Here is a 26,596-nt window from a genome sequence, read left to right as displayed (position 1 = left end):
AAACAAATATAATTTGGAAAATGCTCTGGAAATAAACACATAAAATAAGAACCAAAGGAAGGATTTTTTTTAACTCTTTCTGGGGCTAAGATTTTTGTGATGAGACTGGCTTGTTCTGGTAAGCTGTGTTACAAGGCAGCATGGCTGAAGCATTGATAAAAAAGAGAAACTGTTTTGAATTTAGTAACGAAAAGTGTTAATGCATCACTGAGTTTCTCTTGTGGTAGAACTAGACCCAGTGACTAGTTAAAGCTGAAAATAACAAGCGTTATTCAGACTTGTCAAATCTCAAATTAAAATGATACTCAAAAGTTTTGTGAGAGACTCTTGATACTCTTTACCTTCTCTGTTGAACTACAAACTTTGGTCAGTTCAAGACAGATCAATGATGTTGCTGTAATATGTAGATTCTGTGAGTTGATAGTTGCAGTAGGGCTGAGGTTGTTTTAGTTTCAGATTTTTATCAGTTTTCCGCTCTCAGTGCTTTCCGCAGACTGTCCTAAGAGCCATGAAACTTGCACTGATGTATAGTGATTTAATGTACTGTAAACTACTCAAGGGGTCTCAGTTTCATGGATTTGTAAAGCTTTTGTACAAATCTTTTTAGTGGTGTCAATTGAGAAGTTGAACTCAAAAGTTCAGTTGAACATTAGTGGTATCAGTTGAAATCTCAGCTTGAGATAATCGCTTGTCAAGGCTGTTTCATTCCACAGTAGCATTTTAAACAAGCTTTGCAAAGCAGTTCAGTATTATGTTTCTTTACTTCATGGATGGGGAAACTGAGGCACAAAGCTACTGAGTTCCTTACCTCTGTAATGCTCTCCCAAGAACATTTTCAGAACATGGAGCCGCCATATAGTGCTGCTGGTATCTTCTTGACAGCTATGCGCTGGTCCTTGTCTGGTGGGGGAGTCTAGTTTGTCAAAGGGAGGGGGTTGGGGGTTTTGTATCTTCAGTGAAGAAGGGAATGGATTTAAATGGCAAAGCTTGGGAAAACCATTGTCTCCTTTTTTACAGCAGCAAACGTGTTGTCATGTTCCTCTGCTTACCAAAGAAATAAATGAAACGGTAAAGAAAATGGTAGTTTTGAAAAACAAACCAAAGCAAAACTGTAGTCTAGAGCATCTGTTTTCTACCGTAGTTTTTTCCCCGATCTCTTTTTGTAATTTACATCCAAAACATTAAGTGACAGACTTTGGCAGAATCAGATCTGTACAGTAGAACTTAATGGTCATGTAGCAGGGAATAAAGCCCCTCAAGCCTGCTTAGTTCTCACCCATGCACGTGAGCAGGGGTTGGGGGAAGGAGTATTGTATTTTTCTTGGAAAAGGACCTTTTCGGTTTCTCCTAAGCTGGCACCTGGAGGTCCAGCTGTGCTAGCTTGAGGCTGTATGTAGTCTCATGCATGGGAAAGATGATGGACAGATCGCTGTACAAGTTGAAACGTTTCACGTCTCTACAGGCAATATGTATAGCTATATTTGTGAATAGCAGCAAAACTGGAGGTGGAATTACTCTTCAGACAATGATTTGCCAATAGTGCTACAGTCTGGATGGGTTTCTGTTGCGATTTGTGGAGAGGGCCAGCAGCGCGTGGATTTTCCAGCTTTGCTTGCTAGCGCAACAGCAGCTATGGAGCCGTTGCGCCTGCCATCATTGCTTCCTGTCTCCATGAGCTGACTGTAAATTATTTTCCCTGGGCTGAGCTCTGCACATGGCCTGGAAATGTGTCACTCTGGTTATGTTTGGCTTGGTTGTCTGCTAATTTATACCAGTTCTGCTTTAGTGTATTTCCATTGGCTTAATTCAATGGCAGTATTCCTAATTTACTTGGGTATAAGTAAGAGTATCAGGTTCGTTACTTCTAACAGTTTCATTCTCTTGATTTATTTTTGTTCTTCAGTCACACAAATGCCGAGGTTAATTTGCTCTTAAACACTTGATTTCCAAGGATATTAAAGAAGAAAATAGAGGATGGTTTTATTCTGCAAAGTGGTCTGGGCTGGAGTGTGGTGGGGTTTGTTTGTTTTGGTGACAGGACTTTGAAACCATTGTGTTACATTTGAGAACGGAGATATTTAATTTTGCCCTCACTGGTACTCTTGGATCTTCTGGATTCCTCAGCTGTGGATTGAGAGCTGATATGGGGTGGCACATACTTGGCCCAAAACGTTTGCAGTGACTTTAATAATAAGTTATTTTAATGGAGAACTTCTCATAGCAGAGGAGGACTCGGAGATATATACTGTGCTTTAACAAAGATGCTCTGTCTCCACAGTGTACATTAGTCAGTGAGTTAAACAAGCATCAACATTAAAACAGACATTATCCCCTGCAGTGTATTTTCTTAGTGCTTTGTCCATTACAGCTCTCGAATGATGAGGTTTCTAGTCCTTCCTGTTGGAAACAGCTCTTTTCTAACGTTTATTGCGGATGTCTTCCTGGTGGCTAGCGTAAAAATTTGTTTTCTGATCTCCTCCTGCCCTTCCCAATATGCTCGGTGGAATGCGTTGAGGCTGTTTACCGTATGTGAATCCCTTGTAAGCAGTTCCTGCACTCTCCTTAGCTGTTCTTTAACAAAGATACATATAATTAGACCTTTCAACCTTTCCTCATAAATCAGTCCATCCAGCCCATTAATCACTTCTGTTGCCCTGTTCTGAATTCTTGCCAATTTGTCATCGTCCTGTGGATGGGGACAGCTCGGTGACTGTGGCCTGGAGTGGAGGTTCAGTACCAGACCACTGCACTCGGAGACAGGATTTATTTATTTTGTCCCTCTCCCTTTGCTTCATTCCCAGTCAGAATATCTCTCCTACCCACTCTGCATAATGACTTCTTTAAAACATTTATGGAGATAATTTGCAGTCTCGCAGACCCTCTGTCATTCTCTGATGCCGAGTTAGCAGAGGTTGAAAGGGAAAAGGATTGAACATGACACACCTCGCTCCCCTACCTCCTTCCCCCACTACTCACCCCCAAATAACTCTTCCTTTGGTGCGTACGGTCATACTGAATGTGAGGAAAGAGGTAGCATTAGAGTGGAAAAAAGATGCTGAAAATAAAATTGCCTAATTGTGAATCCTAAGAAGTGCAGGCAGCAGGGGCAGCCCTGACTGGAGGAAATCAGAGGGCCACTAATTCAGACTGCCAACATCCTAATTAGCTGTGCAAATGTAATGTTTATGTTGTTGGGGATGGATTACAATATCCACTGTAGAATGGAAGGAAATAAATGAATTGTGTCAGTGGAGCTGTGTAGAAAACACTCCTGCCGCCCCATTAAACCATGAGAAGTAGCTTAGCTACTAAAAAAAGTTTGTTTTCAGGCTGATGCGCAAGTCTAATTGGGTTTCCAAAGAAAGGAACATGTTTTAATTATTAATTAGAAATCAGAGGAGTAAAAGAGTGGAAATCTGCTTCAGCTGGAGGTTTTGCTCAATGCTGGATTTCTCCTTAATAAGCTGAAACATTCCAGGCCTGCCTTAGTTAGCGGTTGGGTGCAGTGGCTTTACTCGGGGGGTAGACATCTTAATGCTCATGTAATTATCATGTAATTATTTTGTAATGTGGGATCAAAATTTTGCATAGATGGCATTCTTTCACTGAACTTGAAAAATAAAAAAAGTTGTGTTCATTAATGCAATGATTCAGTCATTTTGGTTTAAGACGCAGGGTTCCCTCATCCCCCTCCTCTCCTTAACACACAAATATTTTGAAACAGTTTTAGAGATGGTGACTTCAAGATAAATAGAATTATTGAATTTAGATTTTGTTGAATATTTATCAGATTTCTTGTTGGTAATATTGCCTTTCAACAGAAGCGTCAAGTGGGTTGCAATTATCATCAAAGCTTATAGGTAGAAATAAGTGACGATCATGTCTGCTAACACAGGGCGCGCCGGTTCGTAAAGGAGGATTTTTGTGGAAGTCACTTTCTCTCTATGAATTTTCCTCCCCGTTTCCATTGAACTTCTGGAATCAAAGTTGTTAAAGACTGATACACTTTGTCGGAAGATCTTAAGTGGATTATGGCTCATCATAATAAATATTCCCGACAGAGCGACAGGGTGTGTTCTAATGAACAGAGAGTACAGAGCTGCCTCTTTGGACTTGTGCTTTCTAATGTCTCAAAATACAGTTGAGTAGAGTTATACTCCTGTTTACAACGGCAGACAGCTTGTCTGCGCAGATGAAAATGTTACCGGGCGAGTGCCATAGCTCTTACTTCTGGAAATCACTGACAGCCTGGATCCAAGCCGAATCACAGGTTAAAGCTGCAAAATTATAGAACATACAGAGAGCCGCTGGCTCTTGAGTTGCCAGATGTTTGTAGATGCATGTGTGTCTTAAGGGGAACTGCCCGTTAAATTTCTCAGCTTTAATAGGAAAAGGGGACGGGAAAGAAGAGCACTATGACTCCATATGGCTCCCTCAGTGCAGCAGTAAATCCATGTGTTAGTGGGGTGCGACTGTGAGGAAGTACAGAGCTGTCTCTTGATGTTGCTGTTTCATACTAAAAAACCCATGGACAAGATGGGGAGGATATAGCTAATGTGAAATGGATGGCTTCCTTCGGGATTATGGCTTGCATTAACTTGTAGATGCGGCATTATGATAAACAAAATGTCTGACTTAATAGAACAACAGTTAAGAAAATGCCAGTTGGTCTTTTTTCATGTGTCTGCTGCAATTATTACGCCTGAAAATGTTTGGTTTAGGTTCACAAAAGAAGCTAATATACTTATTGGGGGCCATTGAGCACCTGTTCCGCCCGTAAGACTCTTCCAAAACCTTCTTTTAAGAAGTCCATGGCAAAAGATAGTTTCTCAGTTTTTCTTTTTCAAATAGCTGCACTGTACTGTCCTACGCCTTCTCTACAGTTTACTTACATGCTGCTTAGTTATGAGGGGTTTAACAAAATTAGATATCAATATCAAGAAGGCGCACAATGATTTGTGCTGCTCCCAAGAGCTAATTCTGCTGGTGTGGATTCTAAGATGGCCCTGGTCCCCCGTCCCTACTTACCAGCAAAGTTTTCCCTGTTACCAAGAAGGAAACCACCTTCTTGCATTCTCCCAGAAGAAGTCAGGTTAAGCTTCATACTGTAATGGAAGTAACAAGTAATTAAGAATAACAAGCAATTGTGATTAAAAAATCAAAAGCAAGCCTTCACTTTCAAGGGGCCATGTGTTGGTAAAAGTGTTCCCCAGTTGAACCATATGGATGGGTGGAATGTGGCATCTCCTACACATACTCGCATTGGGAAAAGACTGTAATAATTTGTGACTTGACATATTATTGCCATGTTTCCTTTTGATCGTGCCAGACATCCACAAGGCTCTGTCACATCCTGGTATGAGAATGAACATGGGTCTCTGCAAACTAAATATTTTCCATTTGAAGTTCAAAAGAAAGCGGGTCCTTAACTAAAAAGAGGTCAACTTCTACCAGACATGTTTGTAGATGTTGGTCAGATGGTAGAGTTGATGATCCTGTCCCCTCCCCTCCCTTGATGGCAGTTGGAAAATAGTTATGAGTACCGTTTTGAAGGCTTTTTTGCAGAGTGTCTGGCAAATGCTTCATGTCAAAACGTTCATCTTTTCCCTCTTTGGGAAAAGAAAGAGCTCAACTCACTTAGGTGCTCATTGGTCACACTAAGGTGGCTAAGCACACTGTCCAATTCAACAAGTCTGGACTTCTGCTTTGATTTGAAGAGTTGAATTAGTCCTTTATTTTATGGAGGCTGCTTTATCTTTTTATGAAAAAGGAAACAGACAAAGTACTGCTGTGGAGCAATGTAATACAGATGTATGAGAAATCATGAACGGTCTTTAATTAACCTCAACAGCTTCATGGAGACCTTGCAACAGGGTTTTAGGCTGAGATCAGTACAAGAATACATACTGATACATTAGAAAGGGATGTCACGAGGCCTCGTGTGAGTGTGTGGGTCTGTGTGATGAGACCACTGACACTTTGACTTCTTCAAGTGTCTTGAATATATGTTTTCCTGTTGAGCGTCCTGGCACAGTTTTACAGAAGAGCAGGTCTCCTCCAACAGGCTATCAAAAATGCCTCAGATCATGTGGTGCTCTGTGGCATCACAGGTGCTGCTTGCCTCATCTATCTCAACTGCTGAAGTAATAATCCCTGTGACCAGGTTTTGAAAGCAGCTTCTCTGTGACATCCTGAGCCAGACCGTCTGTCTGGTGTGAAGAACACTGTATAACAAAGGCACTGTTTTCAGCTTGGTAGTTTCTTCGTCAGCTTCAAAACTTCATCTTCTTCAGCAGCTTCAGAAAGTTCATCTGTTGTATAGGAGAGAATGCGATTAGCAGCAGTGGCACGTGCCTAGAATTGCTGTGTGATTTGCAGAGGTACTTGAGAGATGCCTGAAAGTTATTTATGTTCATGTTGCCATTTTCAGTTATCAGCTCTTACTGATTTTTCCAAGAAATCAAAGTTCTTTTATAGGAAAAAAGTATGGAGGTTTCTCATTTTTTGATGGGTTTTTGATTTCTAAAAGTTGCAGCAACTTAGAAGCCAACTTGCTTTTTGCTGCCCCATGCTTCAGCACACACAGAAACCTGTCTTTGAATTGCTCTAGGTAGGGTTTCACATGGTACATTTGCTGGTGTACTGTTTTTCTTTCTAAGCTATCTGTGAAATAACTTGCTGCTCCCTTCTTCCATGAAAAAGCCACCCATCTCAGTCACTCCTTAGCACAGGTGAACCCCAACACAGCTGAAATAACGTGTGTATCTAACTAGCGTGCAGGCAGCAGTGACCTCGACAGCTTCGTGATGGTAACCAGAGCAGCCAGTTTGGGAGTTCAGTAGTATACTGTTTGCAAGTCCTTGCATTTCTCGTTACCAGTAGAAATGTTTTTAATGGTATGCATGCTCTCGTACAAGCAATAAACTCAAGCCCACAAACATATAGGTACAGATTTAGGGATTGTTTAGTCTTTCTTATTTGAGGGAGGCTTTTGCAGTCTGCTGTACTGTGGTGGGTTAACCTTGGCCAGCTGCCAGATGCCCACCCAGCTGCTCTTTCATTCCCCATCCTCCACAGGACAGGCAGAGAAAATGAGATGAAAAAGTCCATGAGTCGAGATAAAGACAGGGAGATTGCTTAGCAATTACTGTCATGGGCAAAACAGACTTGGGAAAAATTAAATTAATTAAATTAATTTTAATATATGCCTCAGGAGGGCTAGGAAATGGGGGTTTATGGTCAGTCCAGTGATGATCAGTGAGTGGTGGGTCTGTTGTGAAGTCTGTTGCATCCAGCACAGGGCAGTCCCTGACCTTTTGTCACAGAGGCCCCCCCCTGCAGCCCCCCTGCTGCCAAAGCCTAGACACATACACCCAATACAGTCACACATTTCCACCTTGTGCTGTGCAGCACAGGCCCCGACCAGCCTGACCCCTGGCCTCCAAGCAGATGTCTCCAACTTTTCTTGCCTGCTGTCAGGGTAAGTAGGTGATGGGCTCTCATCCGCATGTTGATTCTGAGCCCGGCTTGTGGAGGCCCCCTTTGATGTTTTATTTTGGCTTCTCCACGGGGGGTCCAATTTTTAAAGACTGGGGTAATGGTCAGATTATTATTATTATTATTATTATTATCCCTGCTTCAGAATTCACTGTTCTGCAGACGTCGTGTTTCCTGCGCTCTTGCTGGGTAGCTAGTTAGCAAAACGTCCCTGAGAAGGACGTGCTACCAGATGCAAGATCCCTTTCTGTGATGCTGGGAGGAATAACACGGGGACTGCAGAAAGTTGCCTGATTGTATGTTAATGTCACAAACTGTGGCTTGCTCATCACTGCTTTCCTCATTTAGCCATCCTAGAGCACTATTAGGAAACAAGTACAGTGCACCTGGTGGGTCAGGAAAAGCCCTCCTTGCTTTTGTTCTGGATGCCTGGTAGTGTATGTTAGCACGTCTCAGTGTGAGACCATGGGCACCATGTAGCAAAACTCAGTCTCGAATTAATACCTGCCTGGAGTTTTCTGCACGCTTAGGTGGGAAATTCAGCTTTATCAATCATTCTAAGTATATGTGCTTAACTCTTCAGAATAACTACTGTTCAGATTTACATGCCTATTTTATTAATCTGGGTAATAAGAAGGCAAAAGTGTATCTGATCCATTGAATATCTTATCTTTTGGCAGATCAGGAAGACAAAAAAAGTACTGAACACTTGCCTGGAATAGAAATCTTCAAATATTATCATTTGATGTAGAAATAACCTGGCAGAGCAACAAAGGTTGCCTATATTTAACATTCATAGCATTTTACTCCTAGATACAGTGGCTAACTCAGATGTCAAAAAATAAGAGACTTTGCACAAAAGCTGAGTTTTATTCATTTTGTGACACTCTTCCTAATGCTACCCAAACCAGCGTGTGTTGGTCTAATGACCCTTCTGTATCTCCATTTTTATATCACTGTAGCTGTTTGGAATTTGGAAATTCTCGATTACCCTGTGTACTGTAACATTTTGAAACTGTGCCTGAGCGTAAATGTATTTTGATGCCTCTGTTTGCTTTAAACGACAGAAGCACTGAATATAAAATAGACTATATTAGCAGTTTGCTGACTTAAAAGATGGCATTTATTGTGACACAGAAAGAGTTAATCCTAGACTTTTAGCTCTGAGCTTAAGTTTATTGAGCTTCTGGATACACGTGTTAATTTTCTCAGATGAGGGATAATGGATGTCACTTGAGAAAACAATACTGATTTGGGTTCTTTCATAGTTTGTGGGTTTATGTCCCACATGGTATAGAAGCAGGCTCTGGGAGATTGCCTGAAATATGCCTGGCCTCTCAGCTGCACTAAAAATAATTCCTGCTTCCCTTATTTCTAGAAGTAATTCTGAGATGCTGCAAACCTTATCAGCTCCTTGTTTAGGAAAGATTTCTCTTCAGCTTTCAAATAGCAATAAGGGAACAGTCTTTAGGGGTGACTTGTATTTCTAAAACACTCCCTTGTAAGAGTGTATGTGTGTTTTGGAATTTTTTTGTTTTGTTTCATTGCTTTTGTTATGAAGTGTTCTTGGTTGGGTGACCTTCTTTCTTTGAGAGCAGCAGTTCACATTGGATTTTGGCAAAATGGGTTTGATAGTCCTTGCTTTACTAAGCACTAGCACCTAGATGACAGTAATTCACCCTCTAATACCCCCACAAAACCTATTTATGCAGAACTTGACATGATTTGCAGTCTCCGTAAAGGAGGAACATAGGACTTAAGCAGTGCCTAGAATTAATTTTTTTTGCCTCCATTTCAGTTACTGGTTGACGTATTAGGCTCTTCAGACAACTAAGCTGTTCTTACTATAAGCTGGCACTTAGCACCTTATAACAGAGTCACACTATCAATTCTGTGGCATTCATGCGTCTCTCTCATAACGTCAAGGGGGAAAAATTGCAAAGGAAATTGCTGCCCAGCATCGGAGAGTTTAAGACGGCCAGTAAAATTGATCTTTGTAGCAATAATAGTCCAATTTAAGCCAACACAATCACAACCTTTTTATTAATATTGGCTTACCATCGTCCATTTTAACTGTAACACGTTGCCAGTGAATGCCAACAAGCATCCGGAAGTCAGAGTGCTTGAGATTTGTGATCAGCAACACATACAGGTTTCAGAGGTGTTACTTATTTGATTCCAGAGACAAGAAAAAAATGCTGGCAAGTAATAGGTTTGAGAGAGGGTTTTTTCCAACACCTATTTGGGTGAAATGTGTGAATGGAAAATTTTGTTTCCATGAATTCAGATAACATCTGCATTAATATGGTATATCCTAAGGATCATTAATGTTCAGAGTATATTATCAGGTGTTCTCTAATGCACTTTTGATGAGCTTTAATGATGCTTGCTGTAGTGTTTTTTCATCTTTTCTCTCCCTCCCCTTTTTTTTTCTGCTTGATTGTAATAATGACTTAACCCAGGTGGTAGACTCTATCCAGAAAGTGCCCAAGGGAAATATTATTCCCTAGTACCAGCAAACATCACAGATAGTCATTGAGTTCACTATGGTAGTTTCCCCAGGAGAGAAGATCTTGGCTCTCCCCTTGGGTGTCTGGACCTGCCCCCCATTTGCAGTCTAATAGTTTGGCTTGGGGAGGAGATGGAGAAATGGCAGAAAGAAACAAGATGAAAAACGTAAGTGGAGGGGAAGGAGAGAAGCCAATAATGCATGTTAACTTTTAAAATTACTGATTTCTGTTAGAAAATAACTTGTCATAGAATAGGATCCTGGGAAGTGTTTGGGTCATTTGCAGGTGATTAGCAAGGAGCACAGTGCAGTTCAAAACAGCAAGGCTGAGTATGTGCAAGGATAGAGATTATTCTTTTTGAGTATCTTGGGTTAGAGGCTGGTTGTGATGCTCAGTTTTTGGAAATGACTGATATTTGTCCTCAGTATTTGTATTTTATAGTTCTCTTAATCTGCACTATCAGTCAGGAAACTTATTTTAAAAGCCACAGTTTAATTGTCTTTTTTATGCCATTCAGTTGCACTGAAAAGCAAGCTTTAAAGTAAGTGTCACAGATATACTGTAGCTTCATTGAATAGAGATGCCATATAGAAGTGCAAAAGTAAAAATACAGGCAATGGTGAAGACAAATACTACAAATACCTTCAACTGAGCACGTTCTTTGTAGTAGTGAGTTTGCAGAGTGTCAGGTATCACTCACTGTGTGCCATTAAGGTTTACTGGCAGTAGCCAGCGCCTGCACCACAAGTAAGAGTAAATCATGTTGGTTAAAAGATGGTTTCTTGTAAGTTTACCCAGGTTTACAAGCGCATGGGAAGAAGGGGGTTCTTTGTTTTCTTATTTTTTCCAAATCTCTGCTTCATTTTTCATAAAAGAATTCAAAAGTAAAGTACCTAAGAAGAAAATTATGCTGTTAGGTTGCTTTTGGCTATGTTATATTGAAAGCTATACTTTGCAAATGTAATCTGTAACTGCAAATAGTGTACAAAGGGAAAGGAGTCATGTTGTTGCACACAGTGTTGTCCATTTTCTGTACAAAAGCTTGTTTAAATCATTTTTGTGCCCTCCCCTTTTCAATGTCTTTTCCCAGGCAGCAGTTGAACGCGTGCCCCCGTTGCCCCAGGCTGGGTGCGTGGCGTGGGGAGATGTTTTGCAGCAACGGGTGCTTCTAGCAGGGAGGCTCGAGCACAACTTCCCCACGAGTGACCATTTTGTCTGAGACAGATTTTCTTTGAGGTTGTTTCTACTTTCTGACAGCACTTTGCACCATTTCATAGCCTGCCCACATCTGCCTCTCCTAGGCTGCTGCAGCCCCTTAATATTCTCCACGGATGGGGCAAGTCTGGAAGGACACACTGCAAGTCTCCTAAAATGGAAATGAAATACCGAAGTGATATCTGGCCCCAAACTGTTTCAGATTTCTCTTGGAAAAAAGAGGCTTTTTAGTGGTCTTTTACTTCTGGGAGCATGGTTTCCCTCCCCAGTGAGATGCATTTTGTGTCAGCTGTTTCTATATTAAAAAAAGTCTCCTGAAATAACTGCTCTTGGCTCGTCAGCATCTGGCAGTCCTCTCCTCCTGAAGCAGGCAACACCAAGGTCCTGCGTGAGCACGAAGGACCTCACCCCATCTCGCCCCTGCGGAGAGGGGGATGCCCGGCCGGGCCAGGGTCACAGGTGGGGCAGCCCAAATGGATTGCACTGCAGTTGCTTCTGATGTGCCTGGCCAGTGCACGCATACACACACACACCCCCGATTAAATTTCTGTTCTTGTCAGTCCATTAAACCTCCCAAAGTGATTTGTTCTCCCCAGAGAATCAAGGGTGAGGGGGTGGAAAGGTAAAAAGAGAAAGGAGGAAAATAAAGAAGGGCTGGCGGGGGGAGAGGGTGAACCAAAAATGAGTAAAACAGAGCTCTTGAATCCAATCGCCAAGTATTACATTATAGACTCCCAGTTTGGATATAAACAAAATGTTTCCTTACAGCAGAACTGCATCCAAAGGTTAGAAAAATTGTTTTCCAGAGCTGAAACTGTTGTGCTCTATCCTGCCCCAGGAACGGGAGAAGGTGGCTTACCCCTTGCATCCCTCTCCTTACCCCACCACCCCTCTCCTTACCCCCAGCCCTCTCTGCACACCCACGCACATGTCAGCCCCCAGTTTGCACTGTGAGCAGCTGGTGGGATGTTTTTTTGGGGCTGCTTATATTTCATAGTTGGATCCCTGGGTGATTTCTGCTGTCTGGGGCACACAGCTGGCTGTCCTGGCTCCTGCAGAAATTGTGCCTCTCGCTGCTGCCGAGTCCTCCCATTCCTTGGGCCAGGCCCATGGGTGCTGTTGTAGCTGCTACTGCTGTGGCCCCTCACACTGGGACAAGCAGCATTTTCTGCCACCCACCTTGTCTTTGCTGGCTTCCCTGGGCTCAGCTGGCTGCCTCCATCTCTCCTAACTCTCGGGCTGATTTCCATCATCTTCTCATAGCACTGTGGTGACTTCCCATGCATCTCAATGGCCCTGATTTAATGTGACGTAGTGTGACCAGCCAGCTTTGTAGATACATTGTTCGACATTACTAAGTTGGGTGGGTTTTGCAGGCTGGCAGTGCGGCTCACACGGTGCTGTGTGACAGTGACCACTCCACAGCAGCCTCCCCAAACATCCCTTCAAAGGGGCTGGGGGACAGAGCAGGGCAAGGCTGAGTCTCTTGGCGGGTTTCAGGTCAACCAGGTTCTTGGTTTTGAGGATCTTGCATCTCTTAAAATATCCAGCGTTTTCTAACGAAACAAAAAAAGCCATATCCAAAAGAGCATGAATGTTGTCACCAAAGTTAATAAAAGTAAGGAAATTAATACTTATAGTTGACCTCCAATACCTAGGCACAGTGGGGTGTAGAAAGGAAGTAGTTAGAAAGGCACCATGGTGAGCCTTAGCAGTGAATTACCTTATTTTTATTAACTTTCTGACAACCTCAGTGAATTTCCTTTCTTTTTATGAAGTGATTAAAAAAGCTAATCAGATCATGTAATTAAAATACATAATTACACAATCTCAGAGTTTTTAATAATTACTGTACATGGTAAATATTGTTACCTGATAACACTTAGCACAAAATTCTGACAGGAATTGGTGTAGGATGGTTAGAATGTGTCTGCTTTCTAGCGTCTGCAAGAGAAGCTTCTCTAATGACATTAGATAGACAGTAAAATGTTATAAAATGGAAAATATAGTGAAACTCTAAAATAATGACTCGGTTGTCTTTTTTTTTTAATGCTTTTGTACATATTGGGCAGCTGGTATGTGTTGACACAGTGTGTTTCTGTGCATTTTTAATGGCTCTTTCCTTTGTGCTCACACCCCTGCTTCGTATATTGTTAGGCACCACCCACTGGAAAATGGGTGTTTTGATACAAAGCAACACAGTAAGAAAAAAAATCAGATCAGATCCAGTATCTTAATTCAGCCAAAAAACTGAACTAAGATGGAGTCACTCTTAAGCCTGTGTACAGTGACTTAAGGATAGACATGATGTCATGTGGCCAGGAGGTCTGGGGCTATGGTTATGCTCATAAGAAATCCAAAGGTACAAAGTATGATAATCCCAAATAATGGGAAAATTTGATTTAAAAAAATATAAATCTGATGTGTCTTTAAAAATCAGCTCCTAGAAATCCAGGACCCCAGCCTCTAAAGTGAATAGTTTAAAATCATACAGTTACCGCTGTATGTCAGTCTAATATTTACTACTCAGAAGATTAGTTTTATACTCAGATGCTCCATGACTGAGGTGGAGTTTCCACTTTTCAACAGAAGACATTGAACTGCTCTCTTAAATGCAGACAATTCAGTCTTGATGGGGGGCGAGGCTGGTATTTCCATAACTCTTGGTACTCAGACTTTAATGTACTAAACTGAGTATGAGATGGAGGAAGCGGAATTCAGTTTCACAAGTAATTCTGGCTAAAGGTGTGAGGGAGCAGTTACTGAATTTTCATTCAAACCGTTCATTTGTCCATTTTTGTTTGTTTTTAAAAGGATGAGATGGAGATGGGCTAAAGATCCTGTTTCAGTCAGCAATCCAGGTTACCTGTGTATGGTCAGAAAACTGTTTTATCCTGAAATTTTTTGTCTTATTGGTCAGAATTAAATAACAGAAAAGCCTTGACAAAACAAAAAAAAAACCCCCCGTTAATTGTATATGGAGTACCTTGTTGTGTCACTCTTCTGTGGGAGACATCAGGGTTGCCCAATCTATGGTTCTGTCTGGGCAGGGAGCTTTGGCTGTGGGTCTGGGAAAGGGGCATGACAAATCCAAATGGCTTCCAGGGTGCAAGAGTTTTTTCGTATTTAGGGGTATTTAGGATGGTAGATGGCAGGGGCTTTGTAAGTGAAGCTGGTCTTCAGACCAGCTGAGCATTAAAACTCTTTGTGCTGCTTATGAAAACAGTAATTTTTCATTTACCCACAAAATTGAAATTGTCCACTCAGTTATGACCAGCTTATTGACAGCATTTCTTCTTTTAGTTCGTGCGTGAACTTCTGCAGCTTGAAGTCACTGTTTTGCCTCTTTATGACAGCAGAGATGAGATGGAGTTTCTGCCCATTGCATTTCAGTAGTAGTTTTTGGTAACTCCTCTCTGCTGCACTGTACATGGGGTTTCTGGGCATGTGAGACACCCCACACCAGCGATCTAGATGCAGGTACAGAACCTTTTCACGTCTGGAGAAAACAACAACAAAAAATTATTAACTTAGCTAGAGTGGGGAAGAGGATGTGTGTTTCCAGCCATTAATTAACTGGAGATGGTTTCTTGAACACGTCTGGTTCTGGAGTTACATGTGTGTGTATCAAACCTGTGACGCGTGATTTCCCTGGGAGTTTTTGGTTGGTTGCTTGGTTGGTTGGGTTTTTTTGTTCTTTTGTGTTTTGCTGTTACTGTTTTTATTTTTTGACAATTTTTTCCTCTGCAGGAAATGTGCCCCCACCCCAAACACCCACCTCCAGCTTCCACCCACTTTTTAATTTAGTAGACTCTTCTGTTGAAAGCCGAATGCTTTCTGTACCTGTTGTATCAAGTTGCATTTTTCTAGCATAAATTCAGTCTCTCTCTCCCCGCTGCCTCCTTATTCATTTTACTGAGTTTATCTAGTAACGTTCCCAGATACTTTTTTTGTAAGTATAGACTGTCCTCATTATGTGGGTAGAGTAAGAGACAAAGCTATTGACTATAGCTTTTCCCTTTATTTCATTTAATCCTCTGATATCAGTGCCAATGTCTGTGTGAGACTGCTCTCATATGGAAGGAGTGCTGTTTGGGAGAGACGGTGGGGAAAAGAGATATTTGTTTGTAAGTGCCAAGACGTGTGCTGTCCCTCCTTCTCTTCAGAGATAAATTGAGATGATTCAATGTACACACCAACCCTGATTTTAATCCCATTTAAACAAATAATTGTGCCTTGCCCCTTTCCTCATTATAAATTCACTCTCTCGTGTATCTGTGGCCAGGGCACAGAGATAAGTTACAAACTCGAATAAATTGTACAATTCACAATTGTGGGAGGAAAAAAACCAGCCATGACATGACATGTGGTCAGAAGGAAACCTACACCGTTGGTTAAACTAGAGCTGTCTGAATACAGGCAGTCAGCACTGAAGACTGTATTAACCAATTCAGGAGGAAGACACCTTTGCTGTTGGGGAACTTTAAGGCAAGTGCCAGAGTGTGGTACCTGCAGGTGAGGCTGAAGCGTAGCTGCGGCTGGAGGGGAGGTTTCTGCCGAGCTCTGAGGGTCTCTTGGCAGGAGCGCAGCGGGGCCGGAGGGGCAGTCGTCTCCTGGTTGGATTCGCTCTGGCTCCCCAGCTGCGCTCCCCCTGCCTGCCTGCCTGCACTGATGAACATCCTCCCTACGGGAGTTTTCTGCAGAGCATGGTCAGTGCTGGCTGACATCCTGAGAAGTCCCTAAAGAATTCAGAGAGGCTCGAAAGGTCTCTCTGCAGACTCATGGTGCAGGAGATGGGGCATGGGCTGATCTCACTGCTTTGTGCCTGCAGGAGAGGGATAACCAGCGTGCCGTGACCCTGCAGTGCTGTGGAGTGCGCACCACTGGGGTCATCCCCTGCAGCCTGCACCAGTGCTCGGCAAGGTTGGGTGCAGGATCCCTCCTTGGACTGCACCAACACAGACATGAGCCCCAGGAAGACTGACCTTAGCTGGCGCTGCAGCTCTTCTTTTGAAAACCTGAGAGCGCAGTTGCATGATTTGTCATTGGGCCCTTCACTCAAAAGGGCAAAGATGTGTTGGGAGAAGAGAGCAGCTTTCGGTGGATGGTTTTGTTGTGTGGTGCAGTGCAAGTCCTCAGATCACAGGTGCTGGGTCACTGATGGTTAAACTTGAAAGGTCTTTCATGCAGCAGGTTTGTTGTAGGGGAACACTGATGTACCGAGCAAAACTCTTACTGGGTGACAAACAGTTTTGTTTGCTTGCTTGTTTTGAAAGTAATTTCCTATTTAAAATGATGGATACTGTTAGTGAAAAAGAAGTAGCATTGCATGCAGCATGGAATACACATTTCTTCTAGGCAAGCCACACTGTTTGGCTTTCATCTTCCATAGCACAAAATCTGTAGTTAGTTTCTTTTTAAACCTTTCAGTTATTTCTGTCAGGTATTGACAAGTGAAGAACTTCTTTCCTACCTCTGTTTAATGCGGTTCCCCTCAGGCCAGTCACAAATATGGTGCTGATTCATGACCAATGTTTATCTAAATGATGCTCAGCAATGTGCTTCATATTCAGCAGTGTGCCTTTACATTTGTGAGTGTTCTTTTTTAATTTTAATTTTTTTTTTAATTTACTAATAAACCCAGAGCCTTAACTAACTGCTTCGCCATAATGCACACCATCCCCAAGTAATGGGAGATCTACTTAGCTGGAGCAAACACCATCTCCAGGCTTGGGTCAGGTGGAGCTGGCAGCTTCATTAGCTCCAGAGATACCTGCTAGGGTCACTGGGGCACATGAGCCGCTCCAAAACCAGGTTGATGAAGGCCTCGAGGAGCTACACTCACCAGACCTGTGGAAGCTGGAATGTTTGCAAGTGCAGCTTCATTTCCATTCATGGTGTTTGCATGAAATCTTGGCTCCGAATTCATGAAAGGGACAGCGAATATGTGCACCTTTCAGAAAACACCTTTATGTAGAACTGGCTATATTTCATGTTTATGTCATTTGAGTTTTCAGAAGTGTTGAGCAACTGCTGTTCCTATTGATTTCAGTAGGATTGATGTGAATACACGACACATTTGAAAGTCAGACCAATAATGCATATGCGTAGCTATAAAACAGGTTACTTGATACTGTCTGTCACATGAAATTTATTGATTTTTCTTCCCTTGTTCTTTGAAGGCAGTATAAAATCTGGTTGTTGTTGTTTTTTACTGTTTGTTTATTGCTGAGTAATTTCAGCCAACATGTGTTTTTCAGCATTGGGTCTATTCATCATGAACGCCAACCCATTAAGTTGGTAAGTGCGTCACAGTTTTCCCACCTAGATCAAAATGAGAGTCTGGAACAGCCTACTCTTTCTAACTTAACAAGCTGGTTTTATTTTCCCCTGCAACTTGCTCTAATAATATGACCAGCTTTAAATTCCTCAGGCCGGAAAGCTTGGCAGTAAAGTCCTGTGCAGGGCTGAGGTTTGAAACACAAGGTTTTTCTCAGGTTTGGAGCATGGCAATTGACATCTCTTCTATTGTGCACTGATGGAAAATACTAATTTAGGAGCAAAAGTCTGCTCTGGGGAAAGTACTTTTCATGCATTAAAGACAGGGACTGCAAACCTGTTTTCTTAGAGGTCAGGTCACAGCATAGCATCAGTTGAAGATCTCATCACAGAAAGCCAAAACTAGCAATACAGTCACTTTTGATGACCCCAACCAGAATACACAGACTATTTGTAGCATCTGGTCCCAGTTTTCTCCCTTCTTAGTGGTTCTTTTGGCTCATAGTTCATACATGGCTGAAAAGTTGAAACAGCTCTGCAGAAGTGGAAACACCACTCCGGTATTATCTACCAGCAGAGAAGCAGATACACATTTGTCTTAGCAGTCACAGCATCTTATTGGAGAGGTCTTGGCAAAACCCTTTTTGTCCTAGTTTGCCACTGCCCCAGTTTTAAAGGCACTTGCTCCTCCAGAGTGCTGCCCACACCATCAAAAGGGGCTCTGACTTGATTCTGCACAAGCTGAGTATCCTGTGGGAAAGTGCTGCCTGTCCTTGTCAGTGCTGGCTTCCAGGGCTCCCTGCTCACCATGCAGTATATGACTCTTAAATGAATTTTATGAATGAGCTCTATGGATTGCAATTGATAACTTAATCTTCACTTGAAAGTAAATTCAGAAACATGAAAATGAGTACAGTAAAGCATTAAAATAAATCACACCAATCTGGTCAGTTCAGTCTGTCTCTCTTTAATTTTGGCTTCTGTATTCATTGAGTTTCTCCAAACAGCAGCTAGTCTGTGTTTGTGATGCTCAGTTATGGGTATGAACCGAGGGAAAGAGCCTGAGCTGAGTCTGCCTGACCGCATGTGCCTGAGGGTACTCAGCAAAACAGCCTGAGAACAGGTGCCTGCTGTATTTGAGAGCTGCCTGATCAAATGGGAGGGAGGAAATCATAAATCTAGGAAATTAATCTCATGCATTTCATCCCACCAGAAAGGCTCTTCTGCTGGCCACATCCCCACGAGTGGTTCAGAGCCTCAATGCTTGGGTTCCTGCTGTATGGGAAGCACCCTCCCTGCTAACAGTAACAAAATGCGAGGAAGGGAAAACATCTTGATGTATAGATGAGCAAAGGACCTTCCTTGCATGTGTTGCAGAGACATTTATGGAGGCTGATGCTTTTCCACTGCTCCGGGTAGGATCTTCGGCCCTGCAAAGGGGGTGGTGCAGGGGCCAGGGGTGGCCTCGGTCCTGCTGCAATGAGGGCAGGCTCTGCAAATCTGCCATGGGGTCTGCTCAAAACATTGCAGCTGCCCCACTTGTATCCTTAGGTATAGATAAAAAATGAAGCAGGCAGAGCTCCTTAACCGCTGTGTGTTGTCTCTGTTTTATATAATCAGGTGTTGAAATTATGGTAAATATTGACATCGAGTAGCAAGAATTGCAGAATATGTGTGAGTGTAAGGCCGATAGGGTCATATGAAGTTTGTGCTCTGGCTAACATAACATGAAGAAATATTACTAACAATTAGCATAAGGATTACCATTTATTATAACTAATTTTATAACTAATTATTATAAGTAATAATTATTCTACTAGGATTATTTTCCTAAGGGCTTTGCTGTTCCATATGTTTGAAAGTTGTACATGACATAGCTCAAACTCTAATTTTATAGTATTCTCTTAGTGTGACTGTTGAATCCACGATGTGTGTGTGTGACCCTCTATAGAGTTTTGTTCTTTTACCTCTGTCTTACAATGCGCTTTCTTGCTAAATGCTCTGTAGGCATCAAAGCAGGCAGGAATGGCACAGGACCCTCTAGGTAGCAGGGTAAGCACAAGCAGCAAGCTGTTAAAGTTCTTTCTCTTAATTCATTGATGATTTTGCCGGTATCATCTTATAATCTTGCTTTAAAAAGACTGAATGTGCATTTGAACATTTCTGAAGAGCAAATTGCTAAGCAAAATATATGTATAATCCTAACATTTTGGTAGAAATAGGGTGAGTTATTATTGATTCACAGAGCACGACAAAACATCACTGCATGAATTAGCAAACAGCTGTTTCTAATTTGAGTTTAGAACTGTACACAGAGGAACTTGTTTTAGTGTTCACTCCTTTCATTTATAATGAATTTTAATTACCGCTACAGGTGAGAAAAATGTAGAAACAAGCTTGTATCTTGTGGAAGAAACAAAGGAGAGACAGATGCTAACAGATTTACAGTCTGTGATAAAAGGAATGTTTTGGTACACTTTACATGTAATTAGAGTGCAGCTGTTTTCAGTCCCAAGTCCATGATGCACAGCAGAATATAGTATCTGCTGCTTTTCCAAAGGGAGTAAAGAAAAACAGTGATTCAACTCTGAAAGCATTTAGTTTATTCCTAGATCTAACATAAAACTTTCTCCTCCACCCCTTATTATGCCATTTATTGAAGTGTGAAATAACTTATTTAATGATATGTTAATTTTTTGTTACCAGCAAAATGCAGACTGTTTGACATAAGAAAAAATAATGTTAAAAATAATCTTTCTGATTTTATCATCTGTATAGAATTATGTGTCATCCTATCAATGGTCATTACTGAGTCTTGATATCTCTGCTAATGGGAGACAAGGGCTCAGGCATGCGTTACTCTGGCTTAACAAGTTTCTGTATATCAGCTAAGCTTCAGTAGACATCTTTGTGTGTACTTTTAACTTGCAGCATAAAAAAGACTAATTAGATGTATCTTTGATCACTACAGAAAGGTTTAAACAAAGACAGCAAGGTTTAAACCATCTATGTGTAACAGTTTATCTGCAGCAGACATCCCAGCAAGTTTAATGTTTGAAATTCTGCGCTACATCTTGTGCTGATTTTGTATTCTAAATACCAAGTTACTCTCTGCATGAGAAGAAAAATTAGATTATATATACTTTCCATTGAGCCAGACGTCTGCCTGTCTTTTTGAAAAACTTCACTTAAAAATGAATTGCAGTGCAAAGCTGAGAAGTTGGAAAAAGAGTCACTAACTGTTGGTAATTTAGTCCCAACAAAAATGCTTACCACATAAGCATATAATTAGGTATAACTGCATTTTTTCTAAAGTCACAGATAATAATGAAAGCAGTGCCTGTGGTGCCATTTATATTAGCACCTCTTAGATTTTTATCCAATTTTAGGTTTTCTTTGAACATTTTAAATTTTATATATATATCTATAAATGGCATAGTGCCTTAAAATAAGGAACTGTAAAGATTGTTTTGTGAAAAAGCTGATGTTGCTGAAGTCTGAATCTGTGTAATAAGAGTTCTTCAGAGCAGCCTGAAGTTCCCAGGGCCCCTCCTTAGTGCCTTGGCTAAGGGTGGGTTGACCAGTTCTGGGGAACAGTTGCATGGTATTTGTGTAGGGATAATTGTAAGTAAGTTGTAGAAATCTTTTCCCGTTTTTTAGTGACGTGTGTTTGAGCGCGCATTAATGCTGGGTTTCAGTCACAGCCCAGCGGTTACAATACCATTCAGAGATAGGTGCAGTGTCAGCATAAAAAGGCTTTCATTGCTACAGGCACTGGTGGTTCACAGTCCACTATTGCCTTCTGTGTCACAACGAACAAAAACATTCAGTGAAGCTAATATATGCCTAGAAAATTGAGTTTGGAATATTAATGATATTTTTTATTATTTACTTTGTTATAACTGTGTGGGAAATGTGCAAGAAAACGGGACTAAGCACTCCAACAAAAAAATCTAAGTAAAAAGCTGTCACAGTGCACTGAAAATATTGAAACTTAAAATATTTGCTATGTAAACTTGATTTGCATTATTTCACACCAGCACTGCAGTGTAAATGAGCAGCATATGTTATGTGAGGTTCTTACTATAATCCATTGTAATGATCTATCCTTGGCTTTTAATACATAGTACAGCAATGCAAACTTTGCTGTAACCACTACTGAACATTTCTCAGTCCTCAGTCTCTGTGTTGTATTATAGTTAAGCATCTGTGATAATAATAATTATTGAAATTGCTAGCCTTTCCATCGGGCCTTCCATCTGAGGATGTCTCGGGGTTTCACAGCTATACAGAAGTAAGCCCTACAATTTGCCCTTGAGGAGCAGATGGCTTTTTTCTATTATGGAGATGAGGAACTGAAACACAGTTCAGAAGCGTGTCTTACGATGCCAAGCTTGTTTTCAAAAGTTACTTACTTTTTTGGGCTATAATTCCATCAACTCTCCATAGCCTAAAGTGACTTCAGTGCTTTGGCCATTTTTAACTTGTGGGACACAGAGAGGCTTGGAGAGAACCAGGAGTCTGAACTTAAACAGCGATTCTTTCCCCAACAACTGATTTTTGGTTTTTATTTTTGTTAATTTAACTATTTCTCTTGTGTACTAGCTCTGTGCTAGAGGAATAAACCCGATAGAGTAAGAGCACCTTCCATATCTAACCTCCTTGGTTTATTGCCCTGTACGAAGACACCTTCTGGGCTCAGGAGAGGAGTCTCAAAGTTGCCTCTTTGGCCAAACCCTGGGTATTTTGTTGATGCCTGGGCAGGTTGTGCGGCCTCTTCTGAGCCCCATGGTGCTCAAATTCGTGCTGCTGTTTGCTCCCAAACCAGCTGGAATAAACTGGCTTCCCATACTGCACTGGCCACATTGCGACGTGGCCGTGGTGTGCGGGGACGTATGGAGGCCCTGGGGCAGAGCCACCTGAACGCTTCACACATAGGGGAGACAGAGCTGGGAGGGTTTTCACTGCAGGGGAACCCGATGATGCTCTACAATGGTAAACAAGAGGGTTTAGGCAAGGACGAGCTTCAGGCCTAGGCCAGCACACGGGGTCTCTATGCATACCTTTTGTTCTCAAGAGAAGAAGCAGCGGGCTGGGGGGCAGCCCGGGTTTGTGCAGCCCCTGCCCGTGAACGCTGACCCCAGGGCTGGGGCCACACGGGTGAGCGGGCAGCTGAGCCAGCCTGTCCCTCTGCAACCACTTCAAATGCAGCTCAGCAAAAAGTCTGGCGGGTGTGTAACGTTCCCAGCTAGCTTTTAGCAGGGAGATGGGGGAAGGTGTTTGCAGGGACTGAAATTGTGTCTAGTTGATTTTATCTCTGTTAGCAAAACAACTCTGAAATAATAAATATATCAACATCATAAGTGTATGCTGAGACTGCAGTGCTGCTTACTCCTGGCGATCTGTGATGTGCTGTTCGTCTCCTTTCTAAAAAGAGAGTACATTTTTTAAGACTTCATTTTATTGTTTTAGCTTCACAAGTATATTTCTGAACTTGGCTCATGCTATCTGGAAGATAAACAGAAAATGAAGTATGATTTATACTACAGTTTGGCCAAATTGCTCTTATTAGAAGGAAAAATACATTTATTGAATGCATTGAGGCTGGAATTAGCTCCTCAGTGATGATGATAAATGCTTGCAGTCCCGTAAACGTGCTGAACATTAAGTTGCTAAATTACTGTACCACTTTGAGATTGATTATCAAGTTTGGCCCTTTAAGCTTCATGACCCGCACATATATCCTGAGGACTACTGACATCCTGAAGCTTCCTTAATGCTCTTTTTTTCCTAATTAAACTTTTTATTGAATTTTCTTACCCTTTTAATACTTGTTTTGATTCTCTTATGCGCAAATGACAAAAGCCTTGCACCAGCCATGTGATTCTCTATTTTAGAACAGTCCCACTTTGCAGGATTAGCCATTTTTAATGACTTTAATCTCCTTTTTGAAAGTGATTTTTCTCATTCTGCTACATTCCTTTGATTGCATTAATGTAGAATTATTATTCTAACCATCATTGCCAGACATGTCACACCACATGTAAAATATATCTTCCCACTAAAATATTACTCTGGTAAAATACCTTAGAATTTCCTCCTCAGTTCATTATAGGTCTTTTCTTCAATTTAATATGGCAAGTTAAAATTAACAGGGCTATTTTTCATTCCATAAGGAGATTAATGATAATGAGTTTTCCCTAATTTCTTCAGTTTAGGCCTTTAGTAATTTAGTATCTTGTTTGTAGGGAAGTGAAGTTAGGTTCTTTCTGGGGCTTAAAGTTTCCTAATTCTTTTTATATTGAGAAAGTATGAGAAAAGAGTATAAAAGGAATCTAGAAGTCAAACATGAAAGTCAGGGAGAGGTCTATATCAGGCTAACAAAAGGAGACAACCTTTGCTTTCAACTGCCTATGTAAATGCTTGCAATTTTATTACAAACCCAGCTCTTCAATCTGAGAAATATTAATTTCTTTGAATCCAAATTATATTAGCACAGCAACGTCTTTGTGCATCACTCACAAAGTATTACCAGCTTTCTTTGATTTTATTTTCTGAATAGCCCAATATGTTTGAAGAGCAGCAGCTGGAGGGGAATGAGGGGAACTGGCCCTGTTTGAATGTTAGAGTGCGTTTTGAGGTACATCAGTTCGTTTCAGAGGAAAAAGAGACCTTCTAAAAGATTTGTTCAGTTTGCGTGGTGGGCCAATGTAATGGTTGGCACAAGTGCACACGGATGTAACGAAGTTAAAAGCAGTTGGCCCAGCCTGTGTTACCACTGGATTTGGCCCATTGCATCTACAGTTTCAAAAGCGGAACAATGAAGCATTATTCGCTGGAGCTGGTTTAAGTGCTGCGGGTTCTCCCTGGTGCAGCCCTTCCCCAGCATACCACTGCCCAGCACAAGGCGCGTGTAGGCTGGCTGCAGAAGGGAAGGTATTTAAAACGCATATATTTTTACATTTATTTCTGCAAAGCGGGCATTTGACATTATTTTAGTCACAGCCAGAAAGCCCGAGCAGTAAGTAGCACAACGGTGGTGTGCTTTTTCTCTTGTTGTTTTTCTTCTCTCCCCCCCCCCCCCGCCCCCCCCTCCCTGGTAGACAGCAGTGGCGGTAGCAAATGCAACATGTGCTGCCCTAGTTCAGGCCCAGCATCCCCCTCTTGCTCCCCTTTGTCTCCTTTCCCCTGGAGGAGCCCAGCTGGCGAGAGGAGGGAATTAGCCAGCCCTGAGCTACCGGCACCTCCCGGGGGCCCCTAATCCAGGCGCTGGCAGCCGGCTGCCTCCTTCCCTCCGCCGGCCCGTGGCCGCAGGTCCGTGGGGACGGAGCCCCGCATGCGGCTGGCGGCAGAGACGGGGGACGGGGCGGGTGGGGGCCGGGGGCTCCCCCGGGACACAGCGAAGCTGCGCCAGCGGCGGGGCGGGCGGTGGAGGTGGTTTCAGTTGGGAACATGAGGCTTTGTTGCAGCCGCAGAGAGAGGCTGGTTCGTGGTCGGGGGAACGAAGCCTGGGAAAAGTTGATGCAAAAATCAGGGGCTCCTCGCCTGTGGCAGAGGCTCGGGCTCTGCCAGGCTCGGAGGGGTTAGTTGAGCACAAAGACCCCCGAGCATCCTAGGATGCGGGTGCTTGCTGAGAGCCGGGGTGCCTTGCGGGAGCAGGAGGAGGTGTATGCTCGGTGTCCAGCATGGCTTTGGAGCAGGAGGTTTAGTTAAACGGGGGAGCGGAGCTCCCTGGGGAGCACGGGGCATATCCTGGAAAACAGTCAGCTCCATCGTGCGGGAAAAGTTGTTTGGTGTGTGTATTTGGTTTAGTTTTTTTGAGGTAGCTCCATGCTCTCTTTTCCTGGGATGAAAAAGGAGGTCTTTGCCAAAGCAAACGGTGCCACAGGAGCTAGCCTCTTACGGTGGTGATATCCTCATTAGCCGAGCCTTTCTTTGAGAGCTTCTCTGCCGTGTATGTGCTCTTCTCTGCCTGGTGACTCTGTAGTTGGCAGGCACAAGGAGTGCGCGTGTGGCAGCCTACACGCACAGTTGGGGATTTTTTTATTGGTTTGTTTTAGTAAGAGCTGAAGTAGGAACATTAAATGTTTTATAAGGACAATGTATCTGGAGAACTGGTTCCCTTTTTGAATCTCCGAATGTATATGCGGTCAGCGCCTTCCCTCATTTACATGAATTTTATTTTTGCTTCATTCCATGGTTCAGTTGTATATCGGGCTAGTGGCATTTTTGCTTCACTCAACATCTCCGCATTTATTGGAATTAGGATATTTGAACTCACTCTCTTCTGTTTCTTGTTAACAATTCTGTTTATGAAAGCTGCCAACATTTTATGTATTTTTCCTAAAATGACTGTTTTGCTGCTGGATTTGGTGCTGTGTTTCTTTATGGTAATATCAAATTATAAAATATTTTCCAAAGCCTCATATTGAGCAAAGGAAATAGTTATTGAAACAGAGGCTGGGCCTTTGTTGGTTTGTCCTGAAGTTGATTCTTTTGTGACGTCTTGAGATCTCCAATGGTGATTTTCTGGGCTTTCAAAATTTCCTTCTTTTTGTACCAAGCAGGCGACATTACCTTTCATACAAATGAATGTGGTAATGGTGCAGATCTCTTATCTGATTTTCTTGAGCTGTCTCAAATCTGATGCTCTTACTTCACTTAGATGTTCAACTGCTTTTGAACAACTTTTCATTCTATTACAGTTTTGAGACAGAACTGAAGGATTTTGTTTAATGGAGACATTACTTAACATCATCTTGATGTAGCATTTAAAAAGACCCACAAAGTCACAGGTGATCACTTAACACTGTAGCTTTTCGAAATGTTTGTATTGCTTCATTGCACATTGTGTTTTGCTTTCCTTATTCATTGTTTATTGCTTTACAGTACAGTGAGCAGGTGTTAAACCTGCTAAAGAAAAATGCCTTTTATTAATACTGTATGTTGGCATATTTGTGAATTATGTGTGCGAATATAATTTTATTTCTTTCTCAAACCTCCTTTGAAATTCAAGAGATTTTTTTTTAGTTGATTTTTTTAAAATGCTGTAGTAGCAGAAGCCCATAGTGTTGTTGAGAGCTTTGTCCTTATTT

General features: G+C 42.1%; 1 protein-coding gene across 9 annotated transcripts in view; it reads left to right on the top strand.

Moving 5' to 3' along the window:
• Positions 1-26,596, top strand: part of ZNF423 (zinc finger protein 423) — a 245,577-nt gene that overhangs the window by 118,546 nt on the left and 100,435 nt on the right. The window lies entirely within an intron of this gene.

The sequence above is a fragment of the Falco punctatus genome (assembly GCF_963210335.1).
Source record: "Falco punctatus genome assembly, chromosome: 14".
Classification (NCBI taxonomy): Eukaryota; Metazoa; Chordata; class Aves; order Falconiformes; family Falconidae; genus Falco; species Falco punctatus.
The sequence above is the reverse complement of the archived record's forward strand: the minus strand, read 5'-3'. Positions and strand labels throughout refer to the sequence as shown.